The sequence below is a fragment of the Mastomys coucha genome, unplaced genomic scaffold (assembly GCF_008632895.1).
Source record: "Mastomys coucha isolate ucsf_1 unplaced genomic scaffold, UCSF_Mcou_1 pScaffold6, whole genome shotgun sequence".
Taxonomy (NCBI): domain Eukaryota; kingdom Metazoa; phylum Chordata; class Mammalia; order Rodentia; family Muridae; genus Mastomys; species Mastomys coucha.
In genome coordinates this window covers 94,103,340-94,118,050 of record NW_022196912.1, presented here as the reverse complement: position 1 = coordinate 94,118,050, position 14,711 = coordinate 94,103,340, and the positions used below count along the sequence as shown (strand labels likewise).

At 44.1% G+C, this 14,711-nt stretch overlaps 1 pseudogene; it reads right to left on the bottom strand.

The window, feature by feature from the left end:
• Positions 1 to 1,442: 1,442 nt before the first annotated feature.
• On the bottom strand, positions 1,443 to 2,278 carry LOC116080714 (annotated as a pseudogene).
• Positions 2,279 to 14,711: the final 12,433 nt, after the last annotated feature.

Here is a 14,711-nt window from a genome sequence, read left to right as displayed (position 1 = left end):
TTATACTTACGGTTGGTGCTATTCCCAAGCTTCTCCCAGCGGATGATGAGCAATCACAGAACTGGGGTGGAGAGATGGACATCATCCCAAAGCAAGAGGGCATATGATGCATATTCAACCCTTACCAACCTAGTTATACAATATTTTTCAGGATTTTTTTTTTTTTTGAATCTCAAGAACAAAGGTCATCATTTTCCAAGCTGTTCTTATCCCTGGTTCGTTTGCGTCTGTGCTGCTTATATCACAAAGGTTGGCCAGATGGGAGAGCTGCCCCAAGGCCAAACCCATATGAAGGAATGAGAACATGCATAGTGCCTCACTCCAGTTCTCCACTGTCAGCTTGTCCATTTCTGTTATTTGGCACAGAGGCAGGGCTAGTGCTCTGAGTTAGAGCAGGGCCTGGTGGGGCTTGAGTGTCCTTGGCTATTTGATGACAAGTTCTTCCATGTCAGTCATGAAATACCTTTATCACAGGCCATATGTGATCATTCGGGTGATTTGAGCTGCATTTGATTCACGTGTACTTGGCCAGAGAATCACACCCCAGGTGGTCTGGCTACCTGAGCTCCCAGGCCCATCTGTCAGTCCGAGTGTTTTGGGCAAACCTGGCCACTCTCCATCCATTAGTACGAAGGTTTTGATTTACTCTGAACATTTTGCTAGTAATAAAAATCCACCTTGAGTGGTGAAATAAACCAACACAAATAGTCCTTGTTAGTATTAGCTTTTCATTAAAAAACAAAAAACAACAAAAAAAAACCATACACTTGGAACTGGAAAGATGGCTCAGAGGCTAAGAGCAGTGGCCGCTCTTGCAGAGGACCTGGGTGAGGCCACCAGCACCTATGTGGTGGCTCTCAACCATCCAAAACTCCAGGTCTAGGGGATGTGGCACCCTCCTCTGGCTTGCCTGGGCACCACACACACACATGTGGTGCACAGACATGCCTGCAGGCAAAACATTCATGCATGTGAAATAAGTAAATCATTTAAAATCATATTCTTATTTCTCAAATAGACATTATTCATACTATAAATGTAGCCTCTCCTGTCATTTCCTGCTGCATCCCAGTCTCCTTGATATTATATTGAATTACTGTTACTTTATGCACCAAGTACTTTTAGCCTATTTCCCATCTTCTTTCCTAAACTTTTATTATTTTTCAGTATTTTTTATATTCTTTCCTAGTCAAGAGATTCTAAATGATAGACTCGTTCATCTGATTTAATTTAAAAGGTACTCCTAATTTTTTTAAACCACTAGGAGCTTTATTTTTAGAAATATGCCAACACAAAGTACCTCCCTAAATAGTAATGTTTTTTGCTTTTTAACTCTGCTTAAGTGAACAAATGAAATAAATCCAGACAGAGTTTTAAGGGAAGTAAGCCTTTATCGCCATCTTTCTCAAGTTAAGCAGGCTGCCTTGGCTGCCTTGAGGGGATTAGTTGAGGAGACCGAATCCCATATCCTTATCTGATTTCTTTGCTTCAGCCTTGGCTGGGACTGCAACAGCAGCAGGAGCAGCAGTGGTAGCAGCAGCCACAGGGGAAGCAGCAGTAAATACAAACGGACCAGCCAGGAAGGCCTTGACCTTTTCAGCAAGTGGGAAGGTGTACTCAGTCTCCACAGATAAAGTGGGACCCACTTGTACCCATCGATGATGGAGTGTGGCACCAAGGCAACAGTTAGGTACTCGATCTGCAGATAGTCGCTGGCCACATTGCAGGCACCCTCTAGGAAGCGAGAGTGCAGGGTCTGCTCTGTGATGTCCAGCACTTCAGGGTTATAAATACTGCCATTGTCAAACACCTGCTGGATGATCAGCCCAAAGGAGAAGGGGGAGATGTTCAGCATGTTCAGCAGTATGGCTTCACTGGCTCCTACCTTGTCTCCAGTTTTTATCAGCTACTAGACCAGTGTTCTGAGCTGTCACAGTGACCTCACATGGGGTAATGGCACCAGCTCGAGCAGCAGCTGGCACTTTATTGGCCAGCAGCATATCCCTAATCTCAGTGAGGTCCTCCTTGGTGAACACGAAGCCCACATTCCCCCGGATGCTGGTTGTTCTCTAGGTGTCCTCTGATGGCCTTGCGCATCATGGTGTTCTTGCCCATCAGCACCCCAGCCTTCCCTCGGAAGGACATGCAGATCTGCCACATCTGCTTGGAGCCCACATTGTCCACTTCCACAATGAAGCCTTTTGGGTAATCATCTAAAAGTTGGATTGATCTTAAGGAAGTAGTTGGACTTCCAGATCACTCTGTCTTCCCTGGGCATCATGGTAGTGCATCAGGGATTGCCACATAAGGTTTAAAGACAATGTCACCCTAACAAGGATGCCTGGCAAGAGCAAAAGAGGCCCCACATTTAAATATTATAGCTTGTTAACATTTAAATTGTTTAGAAAATGCAAATAAATATAGAACATTTATTAAATATGGATGTCAAAGGACAAGCTTGCATGGTGGTCCTTAATTTCTATTTTTATTTATTTATTTTTTTTGAGAAAGAGTCCCTTTTGTTGCTCACGACTGCACACAGCAGACTAGCTGGCAGGAAATCTCCTGTCTCCAACCCCACATCTCACTGTAGAAACAACAGATTCACAGATTTGGTGCCATGCCAGACTTTATGTGCATTCTGGAGATGTGATCTCATATCTTTACCTTTCTGGGGAAAATGCTTTGTCCACTAAGCCATCTCCCCAGCCCCAATCACAAGGATGCTTATTGTTATTATTTACTTATTTGGTTTTGTTTTTTATTTTTTTGGTTTTTGTTGTTTGTTTTTTAGAGCACATGCCATAGCATGTCTGCGAGGTCACAGAACAACTTTGGGAGGCTGTTGTTTTCTTTCCGCTGTGTGAGTCCTGAGGTTGAACTCAAGTCACCTGGCTCAGGACCAAGTGCCTTTAACCACTGACCATCTTGCTGGCCCTTCCCCCCAGGCATGGTTTCAATTCAAACCAAAACGTTGTCCTTCCATGCAAGAGACATGCTAGCTAAAGCAGATAGGAAAAACACTTTCATCAAAGTAGCTTGAAATTGGACAGTGGTGGCACACACCTTTAATCTCAACACTCAGAGGGTAGAGACAGGTAGATCTCTGAGTTCAAGGCCAGGCTGGTCTACAGAGTACATCCTAGGGCTATACAGAGGAAACAGTGTCTCATGAGACAGAGACAGAGACAGAGACAGAGACAGAGACAGAGACAGAGACAGAGAGACAGGCAGAGACAGACAGAGACAGAGAGATAGAGAGACAGAGGGACAGAGACAGAGACACAGAGAGAGACAGAGAGAGAGAACTTGAAGTTACATCACTGGTTTTCCCAGGTACCTATCTATGTTTGTGTGATGGAAATTGGCCTAGATTAAGAATATTTAACAGCAACAAAAATTCCTCCACATTTAAAGTGAGGAGTAAAGAGTTTCAGATGCCTGAAAGGCTCTGCTGAACAAAACTTTACGTGGGCTTAATTTTAGCCCCCTCCAGGAAGACACCCTCACATAAGCAGGCATATCTCTGCAAAAAGTTGTTCTGTTTTTATTATTTTTGAAATGTGCCTTGGCTACTTTTCTATTTCTGTGATAAGACTTCATGACTAAGGCAACTTATAGAAATAAGAGTTTGTTTGGGGCTTAGAGTTTTCAGAGGATTAGAGCCTCTGACCATCATGGCGGGCAGGCGGGCAGGCAGGCATGGTGCTACAGCAGTAGCTTATACCTGATCCATACACACAAGGCAGAGAAAGCTAACTCAGAATGATTTGGGCTTTCGAAGCTTCAAAGCCCACCCCCAGTGACATACCTCCTCCAACAAGGCCAGATCTCCTAATCCTTCCCAAACAGGTCTACCAACTGGAGACTAAGTATTGAAACATATGTGCCTTGGGGGTGGTAAGTCATTCTCATCCAAAACATCACGGAATGCAAGCCAATCTCTTGTCATTCTTTATCCAATTTAGCAACCAAAACTAGGGGATTATTTCTTGTCCTATAGCTTTGACTACTTCTGATGGCATTTCCATGTGAGTGAATGTGAAAAGGTGTTCAGGTTCCAGGGGCAGTAGGCATTCAGGTAGTTTATTTGCCATATCATATGGTCATCTTTCTTTCTTTCTTTTTTTTTTTTTTAGTAAGTTTTTTGCATGTTTATAAACAACCGGAAAGGCATATGTAACTTCTGTGTAGATTTTTCACCTTACTCCTGGCTGACACTTGTAGTCTTTGTCAACCCTGAATTTTGCTTTCTTTGCTGATGTCTCAACAGAGGGTGTTTGTCTTCATCTCTTGGTCAGTCAAGGCACAGAGCCCATACGGTGTAACCCAGGAGGCAGCATGCCGCTGGATTTGCTTCTCTGTGGGTTCTTTTCTCACCCTTTATCCACCCCACTCCCAATTTCACCTCTAACACTAGATAGAAGAGACAGATAGATAGAAGAGAGACACACACACAGAGAATTGGGGGTGGAGGGAGTAGGGGAGAGATAGAGACACAAAGAGGTGGGAGCTCTGTGTCTTCTATCATACTTAGACCTGTAACTTTAAAGTCCCGATGTCACTTGTTGGGCATTGTTCATGCAAGGACAGCTCTACATTGTAATAGCCATGCCTCCTTCAGCAAACTCAAGTCTTTGGCCAATGGTTTCTCAAAGAAAGTGGTAGAGTTTCCTCTTCTTGACCTATTGCTATATACTGCAGTGCTACAGCATCAAACCCTGCCCCCAGACACTCCTGTGACAGGCCATAAGGGCTTTGATTTTATCTCCAGCACCCCCAGAAATGCTTTCTTTTGCATATATGCAACAATGTGTGTATCCACACACACACACACACACACACACACATATATCAATTTGTTTTGTTTTGTTCTGTTTTCTCCAGTGTCAGTTGCATCCAGGGATGTCTTTGGACCCTTCAGTGTAGCATTGCTCTGGTGGAGGGTTGCTGGCCAAGCTGAGCTCCTGGCTGCCCTGGGAGGGTGAGACCCAACCTGCTGCTTCAGCTCCCCTCTCTTCTACACATGTTCATTTTAAAACAACATCTTTAAACTTACAACTTGTTTGTACCACTTTCTCTTCTTTATTGGTTCATTTCCATTATTTTCCTTAAACTTGTCTTTTTAGAATAATCTATTAAATGCACCTCTTTCTTACCCACAGGGCTAGGGAAATGGGTCAGTGGTTAAGAGCACTGGCTGCTCTACAAGAGGATTTGCATTCAGTTCCTAGCACCTGCATGGTGGCTAATAACTATCTGTAACTCCAGTTCCAGGGGGTCCAACCCCCTCTTCTGGCTTCTGCTGGCTTCCATGAGCACCAGGCAGGCATGTGGTATACATACAGGCCAGGGAATACAAGGTTCAATCTCCAGTGTTTCAAAGTAAGTGAGTAAGGGGCTGGCGAGATGGCTCAGTGGGTAAGAACACTGACTGCTCTTCCAAAGGTCCTGAGTTCGGATCCCAGCAACCACATGGTAGCTCACAACCACCTATAATGAGATCTGGCACCTTCTTCTGGTGTGTCTGAAAACAGCTACAGTGTATTACGCCAGAGCAAGTGGGGCCGGAAGCGAGAGGAGGTCCTGAGTTCAATTCCCAGCAGCCACATGATGGCTCACGGCCATCTGTACAGCTACGGTGTACTCATAAAAAAAAATAAATAAATCTTTAAAAACAAATAAAAAAAGTAAGTGAGTAAATAAATATTCAAGCTAAAATAAACCAGCTCCTTTTTCTCCAATTCTTCTCTGGTACATTTTTGTTGATACCTTTAGGTATCAGCAGTAGGCTCCTGCCAGGTGTAGACTGTAATTCCAACACTCAGGAGGCAGAGGCTGGAGGACCCTAAGTTCAAGGATAGTCTCATTGTGGGGTGTTCACCAAAGAAGCCTGCTTGGACATAGGTTTAAGCCAATAGAAAGTCTCTGTTAACTGACTGGTGACTACGCTGGGTGTTCAGGATCCCAGTATAGCCCCAAGCCTTTCTTAGGATGAGCTTTTAAGCATACAAACCATGTTCTGGATTGACATACTTCAGTTAACAAGAACGGTTAGCCAGAAAGCGGAACTACAGAAACCAAAATGCAGGTTAGTACATTTTGAGATTTTTTTCCCCAGAACTATGGACTTTATTGGATTAGATCTTTGTTTTCATTTTTGGCAGGTGGTGCTGTCTATGTGCTGAGGTTTATAGCCTGGTGGTACTTCCTTCCATCATGGAGTCAGTTGTGCTAAGGTCTGGGGCCCTGTTTTAGTCTGAGCTATATACAAGACCCTGTCTCAAAAATAGCAACTAGTGAACTAAAATAAAACAAATGGGCCTTTGCTTACTTCCCAAGTTCTCTGAAAACACAAGTCCTTAGACTTCACAATGGCAGCACAAATACCAAAATAGGACTGACACAGAGAAGATTAACGTGGCCCTGTGTGGGGATGGCATGCAATTTATGAACTATTTCATATTTAAAAACACCCTTTTAAACCTGGGGCTAGAAAGGTGGTTCAGCAGTTAAGAATGGCTCAGTGGTTTGGAGTATGTGTTGCTTTTGCAAGAGACCTGGGTTCAATTCTCAGCACCCACATGGTGTCTCACAACCACCTGTAACTCCAGCTCTATGGGATCTGAAGCTTTTTTCATGTCTCTTGGGGCACCAGGCTTATGGATGGCACACAAACGTATATGCACGTACTCACACATCTACATAAAATAATAAATAAGCATTAATAGCCATACATGGTGCCATATATCTCTAATCCTAGTACTTGGGAGGCAGAGGCAGGTGGATCTCTAAGTTCAAACTGGTCTACATATAGAGTGCCAGGACAGCAAGGAATGGATACATAGAGAGACTTTATTTCAAAATACATAAACAAAAACAAAATAATTAACATTACTATTATTATTATTAGTGTGTGTGTGTGTGTGTGTGTGTGTGTGTGTGTGTGTTTCAATGTGGGCACAAGTGTCTCACATGTACTTGTGGAGGTTAGATGACAACTTTCAGGAGTATTTTCAATCTTCCCACCATGGAATCAAACTCAAATCGCCTGGCCTTTGGACTGAGCACCTTTATCCGCTGAGCTCACTCACCAGCCCAACTTTCCCAGACTTTCCAGCTCCATCTTGAATGATAACATGAGTGTCTACAAGAGCTCTTGAGACTGGTTGTATGTCTAGAAGTGTTGAATTACATCAGACAAGTCCTCTTGAACCCAAACCTCCTATACTCCAGATAAAAGACTCAGCGACTGGGCTGGTGAGACAGCTCAGTGGGTAAGAGCACTGACTGCTCTTCCAAAGGTCCTGAGTTCGGATCCCAACAACCACATGGTGGCTCACAACCATCCATGATGAGATTGGATGCCCTCTTCTGGTGCGTCTGAAGACAGCTACAGTGAATTATGCCGGGCAAGCAGGGGCCAGCAGAGGTCTTGAGTTCAATTCCCAGCAGCCACACACATGATGGCTCATAACCATCTCTACAGGTACAGTGTACTCATACACATAAAATAAATAAAAATAAATTTTAAAAAAGCAAACATTTAAAAAAAAAAGACTTTGAGACCATATTTCAAGAGAGAAAATAACACACACACACACACACACACACACACGGTGCATTGGTGTTTTGCCTGAATGTATGACTATGTGAAGATATCAGATTCCCTGAAACTGGAGTTACAGACAGTTGTGAGCGGCCATGTGGGTGCTGGGAAACTGAAGCTGGATCCTCCGGAAGAGCAGCCAGTGCTCTTAACCACTGAGCCATCTCTCCAGCCCATCTCTTGATCATCAACCTCCTACATTCCTAACATATCTCATGACTAAAAATTAAATTATTGTCCATAAAGTTTTAATGTACTAAATCTCTGGGCAAATGTTACCCAGAATGACCCTGTCCAAATGAGGCTTTCACTGATGACTGGATCAAAGCCTGCCCTGGGGCTGCTGAGGCTGAGATCTGGGACCTCTGACAAAAGACTGGCAAAGGGTGACACTTCTTACCAGTCAGCATCCTAGAATCCTGCTGTGAGAACTGGTGCTGGTTAGCTTTTTAACAACTTGACACAAACTAGACTTAACTGGGAAGAGGAACTCTCAGCTGAGTAAATGACTATCAGATTGCCCTATAAAAAAGTCTGTGCCTGTCTTCGCTAGGGTTTTACTGCTGGGAACAGACACCATGACCAAGACAACTCTTATAAGGACAACGTTTAATTGGGGCTGGCTTACAGGTTCAGAGATTCAGTCCATTATCATCAAGGTGGGAGCATGGCAGCATCCAGGCAGGCATGGTGCAGGAGGAGCTGAGAGTTCTACATCTTCATGAAGGCTGCTAGCAGAGAGTACTGACTTCCAGGCAACTAAGATGAGGGTCTTAAAGCCCACACCCACAGTGACACACCTACTCCAACAAGACCACACACCTCCAAATAGTGCCACTCCCTGGGCTAAGCATAGACAAATCTTCCCAGTGGGGCAGGGGGTTTTGTTTGTTTTAAATTAATGATTGCTGTGAGATCTGTGGACTGTGACCTGCTCCTAGATTGAATAAAAATGCAAGCTGAGTGAGCCCATGCAAAAGACGTCAGTGAGCACCATTTCTCTGTGGCCTCTGTGACACTTCTGGACTCCAGGTTCTTGTCTTGAATTCCTGCCCCAATTCCTTCAATGATAAACTGTGGCATGGACGTGTAGGCCTAGTAACTCTTTCTTCCCCGATTTGCTTTTGGTCAGGAAAATTTTATCATAGCAATAGAAAGCAGACTAGGACAAGGAGAAACTAGTTCTTTGTTTAAAGGGGATCTGTTGATAACTCCAGACTCTGTTAGGAAGAGCACAGGGAATGGTGCTGGTGAACCTGCGGCTGGAACTGGCTTTGCAGAGTGACTGGTTTACAATCGCCAACAACCTAATACCACTTTTTTTTCTTAAGATTCATTCTATTTCTTAAAATGTTGCACAGGTGGATATGTGTGCATGAGTGCAGGTGCCTGGGAGGTCAGGAGTAGCTCTTGGATTCCCTTGAACTAGAGTTCCTAGGTTGTGAGCCGCCTGACATAGGCACTAGGACTCAGATCCTTGGGAAGAGCAGAAAGCACCCATGACTGCTGAGACATCTCTCCAGCCACCCCCACCTTAACATTTCTTTGTATGTGTATTTATTTGTGTGTTTGTATGTGTGTTTGTGTCATATATGCTTGTCACATGTATGTATGTATGTATGTATGTATGTATGTATGTATGTATGTACCAAAGAAAGCCAGAAGAGGGCACCAGATCTCCTAGAGCTGGAGTTACAAGTGGCCATGGGCCACTCACTAATGTGGATATAGGGAACTTGGGTCCTTCTGAAGAGCTGCAAGTGCTCTCTTAACCCCTGAGCTACCTCTCCAGAAGCCTGATGTCAATTTACATAGACTTTCCTGAGGGTTCCTAAAACAAACGAACAATAGTAAAAAGCAAAACAAAATAAAAAATTATGTGACGCTCCTGCCCAGCCTGTGTCTTAGCAGTCAGCAGAAGGCTAAAAACTCTGGACACAGAATAGACTCTGTAGCAATTCTGTGTGCACGTGTGCCAGTCTATGGTGGCGGTGTGTGTGTGTGGGGGACCGGTGTGTGGGAGCGGCGGGGGGAGGGGGGCTTTGCTTTAGCAAGAGGCTCATCTAGTCCACTAGGACTTTTGTTCTTCTAATTTTATTGCCTACTTAGTCCTGGGACAACTGCCATCCAGGTACCTCCTGCCTGTTGTTCCAAGTTTAAGGGTCTATACTCAGAAGTACCTCAGTTCTTTTAGGAGAGACTAGAAAGGCTATTGCAAAACCATATTACCTGTTGGCTAGCACAGCGACAAAGGTCTCCGGCTCAGTGTCTGAGGATAAACTTTGGATCCCACACGTCACACCTTCTGCACTCACTTCAGAAACATCTTACTTGAATGTTCAAATAAGGTCCCAAGTGGCTAATTGGACCTATGGCCAAAATAAGGGTCCGGTTGCTATCTTCCAGATGGGCTCACCCAGGTACTCTGTGTTCCTGGAATAATCACACACTGAACTTTGCAGCCCTTGCCTGGGGAATGTTCCTGTTCCTGTTGCCAAGGTAAACAGCCTCCAGGAAGTCCCTTCTGCCACCTGTGCTCAGCTCTCTTTTTTCACCCTGTGATGCAGGACATGGAACTCAAAGCCCCCAGCATGCTAGGCAAGTGCTCTACCACTGAGCCAACCCCAACCCCTCTTCGCCTTCTACCTCCCACCTGGTCCTGGAGTTGATGCCAGCCAATCAATGCATAGCAGAGAGAGTGGGAACCCAGGCAAGACATTCCTCTGTATAAGCCAACCTTTCTCTTTGCTCCTTCAGAACACCACCTCAGCCACTCCACTGAATTTAATGCTTTTACATTAAAAAAAAATTGGGCAGTCATATTACACCTTAGGAATAAAAAAAAAATCCCTTACCTTTTTAAATAAAAGCATTTTATTTTTCATTTGTGTGTATATATGTGTTTATCACACATGTATGGAGAACCATGGAAGCTAGAAAAAGGTGTCAGTGCCCCTGGAACTGGAGTTACAAGCAGCTGCCTCACATGGGTGCTGGGAACTGAACTCAGGTCTTCTGGAAGAGCAGTAAGGACACTTAACAACTGAAGCATCTCTCTCAGCCAAAGGACAAAAATTACTTTGAAAAATACTTCAAATGTCCATTTTGGCTTTTAACAATTTATCCCATCACAGCTTAAAACATACAAATGCACTTTTAGCACCCATTCTAATCATGAAACTAATTTTTTTTTGTTTTTGTTTTTTTGTTTTTTGAGACAGGGTTTTTCTGTGTAGCCCTGGCTATCCTGGAACTCACTCTGTAGACCAGGCTGGCCTCAAACTCAGAAATCCACCTGCCTCTGCCTCCCAAGGGCTGGGATTAAAGGCGAGCGCCACCACCGCCCAGCTGATACTAATTTTAAGACACACACACACACACACACACACACACACACACACACACACACACACACAAACATGGAGAGCCTTTTGTGTTGGCCAACTACTCCTGGGCGTGGGGCCTGCTCTCAAGTGTAATTGATGAATCCAGTGTGTTCCGTAGCACTCCACTAGAGAAAACTCCCTTCTACCAGCAGGAATCAATTTCAAGTAGGTTTTTGGTTAAACATGGGACCCTGTGTCAACTTACCCCTCTTAGTGCTGGACTCTGTCTGGCTTGAACATGTGCTGTCCTGGTTTCAGTGAGTTCAAGTGTATCGAGCCAGGTCTGGATTCATCTATCACCTCAGGCTCTTAGAACCCATTCTCCTCTTTCAAACAGAGGCTTAGCCTTGTGGGGAAGAGGTTTGATGAAGACATCCTACTTGAATGCTTGTCTCTTACTGCCTGTGAGTTGTCTGGCTGTGATCTCAGTATTAATATTTGTCTCCTGCAAGAAGCTTCTCTGATGACCATTGATTGATGCCCTGATCTCTGAGGTTTTTGTTTGACATCCTCAGTTTTTTAGATCCAGTTTCACTCCTGGTTGACTTTATTTCTTTCGTGAATTCTACCTTAATGACTTGAATACACTTTATTATTTCATTCAACTGTTTGTGTTTTCAAAGCCGTCAGGCATTTACCCATGTCTTCTTCAAGACCTTGAACACATTCATACTTGCTTTTTGAAGTCCTTGTCTTGTGCTCCAGCTAATTGCTTTCCTCGGGGCCTCTGGAGGAGTCATATTATCTTGTGTGTTCCTGTTTGTGTTTCTGCACTGGGGTGTAGGCATCTGGACTTAAAGCTTTGAAGTGTTTCTGGCTTAGGTCTGGTCTCTGAGTGGGTGATCACTCCTTGGTTGCTGTTGCTCACTCAGGATTCTAGCCAAGAGTGATCGGCAGCTGTGGGGTTCCTGGTAGAGAGTGTTTCTGTGCATCAGCTGGCGTCACACAAGAATGGAGATGGATCAGAAGAACATATTGAAAGGGTGACAGGGGGACCTGGGTTCTACACTAGGAAGCACAGTCCCCAGAGGTTTAGTCAGAAAATGTTGTTGCAGAATAGAAGTATATCCAGGCAGTTGGATATCCTGAACAAAAGCAAGAGCAATGAAGTGACCTAGCATTTTAAAAATAGAAGGCAATTATGTACTCCAAGCTTCAGTAAGAAAAGCTTTCAAGCCGGGCGGTGGTGGCGCACGCCTTTAATCCTAGCACTTGGGAGGCAGAGGCAGGCGGATTTCTGAGTTCGAGGCCAGCCTGGTCTACAGAGTGAGCTCCAGTATAGCCAGGGCTATACAGAGAAACTTTGTCTCAAAAAAAAACCAAAAAAAAAAAAAAAAGAAAGAAAGAAAGAAAAAAAAAAAGAAAAGCTTTCAGAGTGGTGCCCAAGCCTCTGATCCTGGCACTCAGGAGGCAGAGGCAGGTGGACCTCTGTGAGTTCGAGGTCAGCCTGGTCTATAGAACAAGTTCCAGGACAACTAGAGCTACACAGAGAAACCCTGTCTTGAAAAACCAAAGCAAAATAAAAGGAAGAAAGGAAGAAAGAAAGAAAGGAAGGAAGGAAGGAAGGAAGGAAGGAAGGAAGGAAGGAAGGAGAAAAAAAGAAAAAAGGAAGAGGGCTGGAGAGATGGCTTAGAAGTTAAGAGCACTGACTGTTCTTCCAGAGGTCCTGAGTTCAATTCCCAGCAACCACATGGTGGCTTACAACCATCTGTAATGGGATCTGATGCCCTCTTCTGGTGTGTCCGAAGATAGCAACTATGTACTCAAAAAATAAAATAAAACAAGAAAAAAAAAGAAGGAAGGAAGAAAGGAAGGAAAAGCCGTCATAGGAATAATAGCCGAACAGTAAAGACTGAGAGTGCTGGTGTTAAAGCAGGATGACTAGGTGGAGATACAAGTGCGTTTGCTCTTTAAAAGAATATAACACAGAAGTGAGGATGGTTTTCCTGTCTGCTCGTGGGTTTTAGTCTTTGTGTTGATAATATTGCTTGTGTTGACATCCAATAGAATTTCTCACCACATCTAAGGATATCTCATTCTGACTTCACAGGGCAGATCTCTTTCAGGAACATCTTGTCACATTTTGTCACATCTTGTCACTGTACAGTTTCAAAGTGGTGAAATATCTCTATGACTTACTGGGGCCTAAAGGCGTGCTCAGTGTCCAGTGCATTCTGACAGCTAAAACTAGCACAGCATTGAACACAGTCCATTGCCAGGGCTCCAGCATGACAAGCAGGGTGTACTGGTAAATTTAGTTAGACTGTTTTGGCTCCTGGCGGATCACTGGAGCATGCTGCACCTGCCCGAGAGCTCTCTGGATTCTCGAATGAAAGACTCACATACACCAGTTAGCCAGCTAATTTTGATATGCCTTGACTAGCTCAATGCCTGGGCACTTCTAAACCTCCCCGTGGCTAGCACACACTCCCTTCCAGTATTCCTGGCTTAACACCTTCTAAATCTATATTTTATCTTTGTTGCCCTATTACCTTCTAGGCAGCGCCCCCCCCCCCATAGGGCCGCATTCCCTTCCACTTACATTGCTGGATGGTTTCTCTCCTCCAGCTCTTAAATCTGATCCCCCTGCCTCCGAGTCATGGTGATTCTCCTCTTCCCTTCTCTTGCTCCATCCCTTGCCCAAGCAATCTAAAAGTCCTGCCTGGTCTCCCTGCTCAGCCATTGGCTGTACAGCAATTCTTTTTTATCAGTCGAAGGCAGCTGGGGGCAGAGACCCTCAGATGTGGAAACATGGCTTTTGGGATCTAAAATAAGACAATGCATTAGAACCAATTCCCAACAGGAGGGCACTTCTCTCTGCTGTTCTAAGACTTGCCCCCGGAACCTTAAGCATGAGGTTGTGCTGTGGAACTAAGTTCTCTACTTCTGAGATTTTTTATTTTTTTATTTTTTTATTTTTATTTTTTGTGGTGGTGGTAGGCATGGTGGCATGGCGAGTTGAGACAGGGTTTCTCTGTGTAGTCCTGGATGTCCTAGAATTTGCCCTGTAGGCTACTCTGGCCTCGAACTCACAAAGATCTGCCTGTCTCTGCCTCCCAAGTGCTCCCAACTTCTGAGATTTCATATTTCTAGATTTAGAGAGTATGGCGGGAAAAAAACCAGGTCCTAGGCTTAGTGGTTTTAGAAATGACTGAATCTACTGGTTGCTCTCGCAGAGAACCTGGTTTCAGTTCCTAGTACCCATGACAGTTTGTAATTCCAGTTCTAGGGGATCTTCTGATCTCATTGGGAGCAAGGCAAATATAAGGACACTTATATACATAAAATAAAAATAAATAAATCTTAAAGAAAGGAGAACCCAAAGAAATGGTCCATCATCACTCACTGACCCCTGGCCTCTGTAGCATCTCCATTCTAGAAGCTAGCGGCAACTGTGGTTAGGAACACTTCCTGTTCTTCATTAGGTCTCCAGCACCACGTGGTGCTTGCTTCACAACCATTTACACTTTGAGTTCCAGGGGCCCCAACACCTTCTTCTGGTCTTCAGAGATATCAGGCATGTACATGATACACTCAGGCAATCACTCATGCACACAACATTAAAAAGGAGAAATTTCCTGACTAGGAAAGATTGACTCAGCACCAGAAAGAACTAATTTTGTTTATTTTTATTTATTTATTTACTTATTTATTTGCACCAAAAAGCTCAAGAGAACCTTCCAGTGGTTTTTTTTTTTTTTTTTTTTTTTTTTTTT